Raw genomic sequence first — 11,503 nt, forward strand, 5'->3', positions numbered from 1 at the left:
CCACATCATTGAAATAGAAATTCCATTTTTTTGTGGTTCATAAATAGTTGAACAAATGTAGAGGCTCCACGTGAAAAGGAAGAGAAAATAGAGGAACAAGCCTAGGAAATTAGGAAAATAGTTAAAATGTTTTATCCCACATTGGGGATACGAGATTGTTTTTGTATCTTTAAATGTCAAAGCACTCAACATTTGGAATGTCTTGAGGATAATGGCTTTTGGAAGCCATGTGATGCAAGGTTGGGCATGAGGAGACCTGGTGGGTCGCTCAAAGCATAATTTTGAAAAAAACAACGTGTATGATGATGTGGCAGATCAAAGACCAAATGCTTAGATCATGACACATATCCAGATCAGAGGGCTAGTGCATGCCCAAAAAAGCAAGATGCTTGATAGTTAAATAATGTAGAAATGTAGGAAGATGACAAGTGGTAGTGGGACCCAGCTAAGTGATGATGTGGGGACCTATAGAGGCTCAAAGAACCAGCGCTTAGATTGTGCCACATGGTAGATCGAATGGCATGTGCAAGCTCGTAAAATGGCAATGCTCGATCCTTCAAAAATGTGAGGTTACAGGAGAGTGCTACATGGAAGTGGGCCCAAGGAAAATGGTGACATGGCAAGTGCAACAAGTAGGCCAATCAAAATATGACATGTGGCACCCAATGGAAAAGGTCAGCCAATCAGAGGCTACCACGTGGCACCCGGTCAAAGGAAGGTTAACCTTGAAATTAAAGGATGAGGGAAAAAATAAATAATTTTAAATTTTCATTTTTAAAATTATTTTTCATCATATGCACTTCAGTGAAATTTAAATTCAGAAAGGGTATAATCTAAAGTTTTAATTTTAGATAATTTTAAATTTTTGAAAATTTGAATTTTAAAAGATATGCAGACCTAAGTCTTATAACAGAGGGGGCATTTTTCAAATCGAGATTCTAGAGGTTTGTTGTAGGCTAATATAGTGATATTATATATTGTCAAAATCAGGAGAAGATGAACTTTCCATTTTTGGAGTTTCTTTCCATATAGGAAGTAGTCTGTTCAGGCTACAAGGGGTTTTGTCCCAAATTCCTTATTTGCAACTATATTCAGGTATCAAAGTTTAGTTGTGATTTCTAGTAAGGTAATGACCTGAATATGGGTAAAACATGGTAAGAATGTAGTTGGGGTTGATTTTGGTCACCATTATTTGGTTTAAACATAAGTTTTTACCAACATTTCATGATGCAATTTAGATTTTTTGTGACACAAAAGTTTTCATCATTTCAGTAGAGATATTTTCAAATTAGTTACAGGATGGTGATGAAAACCATATCAGATCAGATGGGTAGAAAGAAGAGATAGGTTATTCAGTTGCAGAAGATGGAATTTCAATTGGACACATGTCATTCTAAGATTAGATCTAGGAATTCATCTTGGTCTATATCTTTCTTTCTTCACTCATTGTAAGGGTTGGCAGTTTTCTCTGGGGAAACCAACAGGGTTCCAATTTTTCACTGTGAGACCAAGTTGGTTCCAATCTTTGGAGAAAAACCACTCACTGTTGTGATACCATGTTTTAGTTCCAGTTTTGATGTGTTCCCACACTATGACATCACATTTTCTTCAGCAATTTCTTCTTGTATGAATAATAGTAAGAAAGATAATACAGCTAGTTTAGATCTTTTAGGTGTTTCATGTTTTGATTTCATGCATATAAATGTATTATTTCAAGGAAATAAATACAAAGAATAGCAAGTGTTTGAGTTTACATTTTAGATCGTGTCTCCTTTCTTAATGAATTTTCAATTTTTTATTATCTTCGAACAAAGAGCTTAGGTCATAGTTGTAGTCCCTTAAGGATGTATGTTGTTTCATTATTACTTATAATTCAAGGAGTTATGTAAATGCTTCAGAGAAATCAACAGGGTTGCAAGTTTACTGATGAGGATATTAGGTAATAATGAGATTTAGATTGAACATAGATGTCTATTAAGAAGGTGAATGGATAGATCAGATACTAAAGATACGAAGAGATATCAGGTATCCATATGTGTGTGTTTGATTCATGGAATTGCCCAATGATTGAGGCACTGATCAGTTACAAGATCACTTGTTCATACTGCTGCATATTAGGGGTTTTGTTCAATTCAACATTATTAATCAAATGTTTTCCCCTTTCATGTTGAAGAGCTGAAAATTCTAACCCTCACTTAGCTTATGAATTTCCTAGATTTGCAATTTGCTACTGTAGATCTATGTCATTAGGTGAGTTATTAGGAGATATAAGGGTTTTTATCTGCTTTGATAGATTCAAGAGTATGTTTTGCATTGGTACCATATTGATTGAATCTAAGGTCCACCCTCTTAGGTTTTGCAGAGCCTGAAGTAGAAGAAGGGTCTAGCCTTATAGTTGGCCTAGTGTCTAAAAAGATGTGTTAAGGATGGGAGTTAGCTGCCCCTAGATGTGTCTTGTTCTGATCAAGGTAATTGGAAACCTACAACATTTTTAAACACCAACAAGTACCATTGTATCGACATTAGCTAGAATCATCGTGCCTCCTTCATTAGGGTTAGCCTATTTTGTGAAGGTGATTTATTCTTTGAAGACCTTTTCTAGAGTGCCAATGTCTACAACAAGAAATCTCCTCAAGAAGATAGTATTGAGGTGATCCATAGAGTTCAAATAGATTTTAATCAAGGCCCCTAATGGTACAGTGTAAGGGGTTTCCAACTTTTTGTATGCCATGTGAAAATAATGATTGAACTAAGAGATAGTCTCTATTGGATCCCTCTTAGATAGTCTCTATTGGATCCCTGTTGATAAATATAAACTGGTGATGAAAAAATTCAAATTAATAAATATTTTGAATTTTTCTAAGAACAAATTCTCTAAGTTGCCCAGTTTGGAATACATTTAACTACCACCTCTGCCAAGGTGTATGGGAATAGACGTAGGACCATGTTTTCTTCTTGAATTTATTTCTAATTGCATATTTCTTTGTAAACCCTAATGTGATCTTCTGATGTCCATGTCTCTTCATAGATGAACCTTAGTCAAAATTTCTCATGATTCTTAGGAAGATCACTGAGTGGACCTTGTAGGTTTTCTTGAATTTGTTTCCAATTGCATATTTCTTTGAAAATTTTGATGTGATCTTCCAATCTCTGTGTCTCTCCTTAAATGAACCTTGGGAAAAATTTCTCATGGTTCTCAAGAAGATCATTGAGTGGACCCTATTATTTGATTAGTGAATCTACTATGATTACAAAGAAATTCGTAGGTGGAGGATTAGGAGGAATGATAGGTGCAGGTGAGGTAGTGTTAGTAAATAGATTTTTCCTTTAGCAATAATGAAATTGAGTCTTAAATTCCTAGAAGGAAAAACAAACAAAACTAGTAGTTGCATGATTTATCATTGGTTGATTACTCTCCTCTAAGTTGATAGGTATAGCTTCCTCATTGAAAGATCTGCAATGAATTGAATGATAGGATGTCTCTTTAACCTAAAGATACTAAGGTTTTCTGACATTCATTCATAGACATAAAATGAATGGGACTGCTAGATTTATAAACTAGATGGAAGAAGAAGGACAAATAAGCATCCATAAGACTACCTAGCCAATCCTTTGTATTATAGAGAAAATGAAAGAAAGTATTTATTTGTTTTATGAAAAATGAATGATAATACAAAAAATTGCATTTAAAATGTAATAGAAATGACTACATAATCAACATCAGACTAAGAAATTCATACCCAAACTTCAAAATCTAACATATTAAATTCCTACATTTTAAGTACATAATAGGATGACCACAAGATTATCTTATCTCTGTAAATATAATCAAAGTATAGAAAGAAAAAAATCCCCTTTCTCCCTATTACAAATAACATAAGATATGTATCCCCCTTTCCCTAGTAGCCTCAGGACTGTACACCATAAAAATGAGAACCCTCTTGTCATTAAGTTCCTCTTGATAAATAGATTCCTAGTGGTATTATTCAATTTTTATAACTGAATCTTGAAATTTAGACCTAATCATACTTTACTTCCTTTATTAAAATATAACATCGTTATGATGTATATGTTTACTTTATGTTCATTCCCATGGAATGACTTGACCCATGGTTGTGTATTATTAAGTATGAGTCACTTCCTATGTAGAATATACTCTATGGGTGGAGCAAGAGTATGGACTCATTGACTTCCAGTTTTAAAAAATTCAGGTTCTATGTTTGATAAACCAACTCAAATATCTCTTGCACCAATCTTTTGAAAAAAATTTAATGTACCTTTCTTAAACATCGATTCTTTTTAACATATTATCATCACGTCCTTCAAGAACATGTACAAACCACTTCTTAGCCTTCAATGCTATCAATCAAGCATTATTGACCTTTTAACAAAAAAATTCATGATCACTCCATTTGAATTGGGCATGGTGCTTAGTTTAGTACATGATTTAAAATTAGATATTTTGAAGATTGTGGAGAGGAGAATTTGGTGAATTCATGCCATGTAGTTAATTATGGTGACCGGTAGCATTCTATCAAATAGTTTGTGTCACTTCCACATAAATAATGATGCACAACTCAAATATCAACTCACTTTGATAAAGCATCAATTTCACACTCTTATTTCTCATATCCAAATCTCCATGTGCACGCCAATGTCAATATATTTTCATAGGAATGTCAAAGTTTTAGGTGGTGGAGTATTTTAATTTGTCCATTCTCCCTTGAGAGACCAGCTTGGTGGTCTCCATCATTGGTTTTGATGTTACATCAAAATCATGTCTTCCCATCTACCATCGACAAAGCCATTAGATGGCATTGTCTTGCAATAGAGTCACAATTCTAGTTTCCACTATCCTTGACATAGACATGAATATTCCATTGAACAATTCGCATACATTTCATGAACATCATTTTTACATGAAGCCCTAGCTGATACATGAAATTTCATCAAATAGAACTCAAAACCTCTTGTTGTAGATGCAATTTCTCCTTTAATCTATGCTTATCGGACCTGATGATTCTCTTTTTCATTTAGTCTTTGGTATTTCAAGAGTTTCCTTGAATTTATTTGGTCATGTTACATGGTTAGAAGTCCTTAGGATATACTTGAAGAAGGGTGCTCCCCTTAATACCATAAACCATAACAGAAAACAAAGAAACAATAGTAAATGCGAGAACAAAATATGGACTTCTTATTTACACTAAAAAATACAAAATTACATAATTCATGTGTACAATATGCTAACCCACATGGGCACCTTCATTACAATAATTTGCAAGACAAGTTGTGAAATATCACCCAGAGTTGTTCTAGATAATGTTTGGGCCTTTCTTAAATAGGCAATTTTATGTCGCTCGAGAAGGTTATAGACAATAAAACATAATACTTAGGTCTAACAAACCCTAACAATAAATATGATTCCAGCCAAATGCATCTTTGACAATTATTTTAGATATTTCAAGTAGCCCAAATATAGAAGGTCATAACTCTCAAACCGTTGCTCTGATTGGCTATTATAACCACTTTTTAGAAATCTCAGCTCTTGATCTACAAGCTCAAAATGGCATAGGCACCCTTCCATCAAGTTTTTAAACCACATCTAGGAACTCTAATGTCTCCAATAGTGAGCCTGAAGATTTTGCTACAAAATTTTCCACCAAAAATCCATAATAACTTCTCTGATGCTTAAGCTGGAGTAATGAGATTTCTATGGTAGGCTTATAACTCTAAAATGAACCTTCATGTAGAAAATGAGAAAATTTCAAGCTTGTATGAAAAACTTACTAAAAATAGTAAGCTCCCATAAATAGTAACCACTCTATCTACTAGCCCTTATTAAAATAGAAAAAACTGAAAAAAAAAATATTTTTGGGCAATGAAAAATTGCTCTTACACCCAGGATGCTCCTGCATCAATACCCCATTCTCATAGAAAATTCTTGACTAAGACTACAAATGTTCTCTGATTATGAACCCTTGGGACAAACGTTATTGTGTTCTTAAGCAATCATCGCCTCTATGTGAGTGTTCATAGGATGTATCATTCTCAAGTCTTTAGTCGATTTCTCTATGTTTCTTTGATACAATGCCATATAATGTACACCAATATGTCCATCATTCATACAAATGATTCTATATTTGGCACACGATGTTGAGACACCATGTCAACTTTGGAAAAAGATTCTTCCTCCAATCAAATATCCTCAAGTAATAACATTCTTCATTGACTCATCACACTTATGAGTGAGTAGTCACCATTTATGAACCTATTTGAAATATTGTAGAGACCATACAAATTAGACTTAGTACTAGGTTTGATCTTTTGGAAAGGATTAAAAATCTCTTGAAATGGTTGTGTGTTCATAACATCCATTCATTGGGAAAGGTAATCATTAGATCTACTTGATAAAAATAGAGATGGAATCCATTTGACTAAGTTTGAAATTTTGAAGAGTATAAAATCATTTCTTTGGTAGGATTTGATATTGGATCTTTTTAGCATCTTCTTGTGTCACCAGTAAGCCCATTGATCTCTTGAGAAGTAGGTTATGATGTATTGATCCATCAAAGTGGTCTTTTACCTCACTATACATTATCCTATTTTAATAAAATCTTTAACCTCATGAGTTAGATCATTTTGAACATCTTCATTTATTTTATCTAGGCTCAGCTCCATATGGTATTCACCTCAATCAATAGATTTTATGAAGTTTGCATATTCAAACTTCTCTAATCATGAGTCATTAAAACTAAACCTCTAAATTATTTTTGGGAGTTTTGAGCCTTGAATCTTGAAACTATCCTTTTCAATTCAATTCTTAAAGAATGCACCCTTTGAATTTGAATTAGTGCGCTTGAAATGGTGAACATATGATATGAAAGTCAATTGTCAATTTTGCATTATAAATTCTGATCTTTGGAATTTTGGACTTAGGAGTACTTTAACCTTACACTTTCATACTTTGAACTACATATATGGATAGATCATTTGCACTCTTGAACTTGAACTTGAATATGCACTTCTTTTAAATGAGTATTTCAAGGATAATGGCAGATCTCTAAAATTGGATCTTAAACTTTGATTTTGCAAAATTGAACGTGAACTTGAACTTGAAACTCGTGGTTCAAGTTCAAGTTCAACCTACTTTCAAGATGATGCCTCTTTGTAGATAAAACCTTACAATGGCATTATTAGCAACAAAAACCAATAATAAACTAAAACAATTTCCCATAGGACCAATTTACAAAGTTTGAAAACTCAGGTGTGAAAAGCATGTTAACAATTGGCTCTGACTGGGGATGTAGGCCACAAGGGACATGAAGAATCCAAAAGCCTCTAGTAGGAGAGCCAGTGCTTGTCCATTAGAAAAATAGAGTCTATAGAAATAAAGGAATAGGGGCAGCTTGTAGAGAGGAAAAGAAGGGGATAGGATAACAAGCCAAACAACTACACTATGACAACCACAAAAAGAAAGCTACTCCTCAGCACAACAAAGAATTTATGTAAAAAGGATAGGGCGATCAGCCCATACCTTGAATAAAACACCTAGTTGCTCATGTAAAGCCATTAACTAGTTCAAAAAAATATGTCCAATGTGAAAAAGAGGTTGGAACATAAGATACATCACCTTAAGTAACCATCTAGTAGAAGTCATAAGTATGGATCTGATCACCATGTTCTGGCAATGTCAAGCCCAAACAACCATTCTGCCCCATAGAATTGTAGCCACAATATTTTATCATTACTTTGAATGAGTTGGCCCATAGATGCCTCAAAAAAAAAGGACTCCAATATAGAAATGGTATCAATAAACCCATCTTCATGATCAAACTTTAACACTTTAAACTCATATTGTGTGTAAGATGTTAGTATACGAATAGATGAATCTTCTTTAGCACACATTTCAATATCTTTAAGTTCTTTGAATGTCGTAGACTAAAACAATTCTTCATTAGTTTCCATAAGACAAAACTGAAATCATTCATACTTAGCATGCAAGAAATTTTCTATTTCAATGTTGCCACTCCTACACATTTCTTGGCCTTGTTGGTCCATTACACTTCCTTGATCAAAGTCATTGGTTGAATATATGTCAGAAGTGTCAAATCTAAAAGGTTCTAGATTTGACAAAGAAGCATCTGGTAGCAAGTTTCCACTTGATTTGACATCGACAAATCTTCACTATCCTTTTGAATTTAATTTTTAAAGAACTCACTCTTTGAAGTTGAATTAGTGCCCTTGAAATGATGAGCAAATGAACCATGAAAGTGAATTTTCAATTCTATAGTGTAAATTTTGATCTTTCAAATTATGTACTTAGGAGGATTTTGACCCTACACTTTCATAATTTGAACTGCATATCTGGACCTTTATGTTGTTGAACTTGAACTTGAATTTGCATTTCTTTTGAACCATTATTTGAAGCCTGACAATGGTGAACCTCTAAAATTGAAGCTTGAATTTTGATTTTGCAAACTTGAACTTGAATATGAACTTGAAACCCATGGTTCAAGTTCAACCTACTATCGAGATGCTACCTCTTTATAGATCAAACCTTACAATGACATTGTTAGGAAAAAAAATCATCAAGAAACTAAAACAATTAACCACTGGACCAATTTACAAAGTTTAAAAACTCAAGTGCGAAAAGAATGTTAACAAATAGAATGAAAAATAGATGAAGATGATAGAATTTGTAATGTGAGTGGTTGAAGCCCTTGTGTCCCTTTTACTATGAAGCTTATGAAAGTGACTGAGTTATAAGAACTCCTACCTATCGAGAAAAGACCTCAATACTCACTAAAAGGGAGATGATGGGTCAAGATCTTCCAGTTTGTGCACCTTTAGGGAAGCATACTATGTATCCTAGTACACCTTGATGAAAAGGGAACCTTCTAAAAAGTGAACCTTGTGACTATGAAAAGACTTCCAAAAAAAATAACTAAGGAAATTTGTAGAGTTGTTAAACAACAACATTGCTTTTGGACATAATGGTTTTCAGGGCCCTCCTAGCACCAATTTTGTTGAGTAGTCATTTTGCATGTAGCTAATAGTAGAAATTCTCTCAAATCTCTCTCTTCAAAAGTTTATGAATGACCAACTCCAAGGTTCTAGATGGTTTTTTTTCAACCTGCTTGGTAGTTGAATTGAAGATAAATGTGAGTGTTCACAAGGAGGCCTTTGCTAATATTTGTCAATTTTGCACAACTTTGATGAAATATAACCAAAAAACAAAAGTATTTTTAAATTTCTATTTTTTATGATGAATGTAATTTCTTATCAAACAAACATAAGCCAAAGAAACATGTTTGTGAATTGAATTGTCAAAAGGACCCCTTAAGAAAGCAATGAAATTAGGAGCAACACTTCCTAAACTCCACCAATGTGATCATCAATGGTAAATTTAATAGAAACTGAAATATGTTTCATGACTCATCAAATCATGTAGCAATAGAAAGTGTGTGCACATGAGACAAAATTCTATGCAAGAATAATAGTGACCCTTTCTCTTATTTGTTACAATAGTAGAATTGGTTAACATAAGGAAAACACTAGAACTAATTGATCATATGATTATCATAACATAATAAAACCATTATCTCCATTACTATTCATGAACATAATTTCATAAAAAATGACACACTCCAACAAGATTTACTACACTTAGAATGAGAGCACCAATAACATTTATTATTGCATCAAAATATCACCCAAGAGTACATATTACATCCACGTATTTATAAGAAACCCTCTCCTTTATTTTTGTTAGGAGTGATAGCCTTTATAATGTAAATAATATGCTAAGAAATAATAAAATAAAGCTAATTATATAAAAACTAACTCTCTAAATGGTGCTAAGTAGGTCTCTGCCCTTGTTTATATCAATTCATGGGTGCATGAGCCTTTACATGACTTAAAACAATAAAACAAGAAAAATATAAGAAGAGAGAATCCATGAGATGATCTGGGAGTCATTGGAACTTCAAAAAATGCAAGCTCAGCATTCTCTAGGTATTTTTGGAAGTTGAACTACCATCAAAACAAATTTTCAGTGTCTAGGATGCTGAAAAATAGCAACTAGCAATTAACTATTGGTGCCATTGTAAATAATCAAAAGTTTATTGCACCTTGTGTTTGAAACACCTTAGTAAAAAGTGCATCTTATGAAAGGTGCACCTTTGAGTTTTGTGCACCTTTGCACTAGTGCACCTCTGGGTGGTAGGAACAAAAATGACAGAATTTTATTAAGTCCACAATCTTTAGTTTCTAGTATATGTGTCTTGTTGACCTTCAACCAAAGTGATGTATGAGTGTGCTACTTTAAAATTTGTATAACAATGATGATCTCTTGATTTCTTGATAAGTCTAAGGACTTGTACTTAGCATGCATAACTTGTCAGTAGTTGCTGATTTCTAGCCTAGTCTACACAAAATCTTCAACTTGGAATCTAACTCAGTCATGGCCTCTTGAGTTTTAAATATTCACCAGATATCATCTTCAAAGGAAATTGTTTCGAAAAAATTTCTAAACTATTGCAACCACTATTTCAATAGATTATAACTGTGTTCTTGAGTTGTCTCTAAAAATCTCCAAGATGGTAGTACTATAATACTTATCTGCCTTAAAAAAATTCTCTCAAGCCTTATCCTTCATACCTTGGATGTCCTCATACAATCATGTCATAACCTTCCAATCATCTATTATATCCAACTTATTTGTTGTATATACTCCTACAAGCACCTAATACCTCTAACTCTTGATGGTTTTCAATGCTTCCAAATTGTTGGTCCAAGTACTCACTTCATCCATCAACCAAAAATCTTGGTCTACCACTGTGACCAACTTGTCAATGTTCTTCTAGATGTTGTGCAGAAGGTTCAAAATACCTTCAATTATATGTACACCTCTATCCTTAAAACTATGATGCCACCTTTTATATGTATCCAAAAATGAATCCCTCTCCTCTAAAGCCCCCCTCACTCTTTCTTTTCAAGAGTAGCTCCTAAAGAAATTGTTGGATGGTCAAGGTCTGTCAGACCCAATATCTTGTTGGTATACCCCCTCAATAGCTCATTCTATTTTATTAACTTTAAGACTTCTAACTCACCCTGATCCAAGTGTTTAAACACTTGCTTGAGGCCCATGGTGGTTAGAACCTTTGCAATATCCATTGTAGGCTTCTCTAATACAATCTTCTTCATTTGATAATCCTTAGGAGAGATATCTTCAACATGTGCATGGGGAGAAGGGATGGAGATATGCATCATTAGATCTTCATTTTGATTATTCATGATGAAGACTAGTTGTTTAGGATCCCTCTTATTAGGTTTTGGTCTCCTTGCTTCCTTTGTTAATTCTACTAATCCCTATGCCTTGGTGAGATTCGTATATCTTCTTTGTCAAGTCAAAACTTCCTTCTTTAGCCACATTGAGGTAGTACCCATGGGAGACATGTACTTTCCTGATGATGAGAGTTCTAAAGTGGGCCCCTTCTCCTTA

This window comes from Cupressus sempervirens, chromosome 8 (genome assembly GCF_028749045.1).
Source record: "Cupressus sempervirens isolate cs-2001-9-10 chromosome 8, ASM2874904v1, whole genome shotgun sequence".
NCBI classification, from domain to species: domain Eukaryota; kingdom Viridiplantae; phylum Streptophyta; class Pinopsida; order Cupressales; family Cupressaceae; genus Cupressus; species Cupressus sempervirens.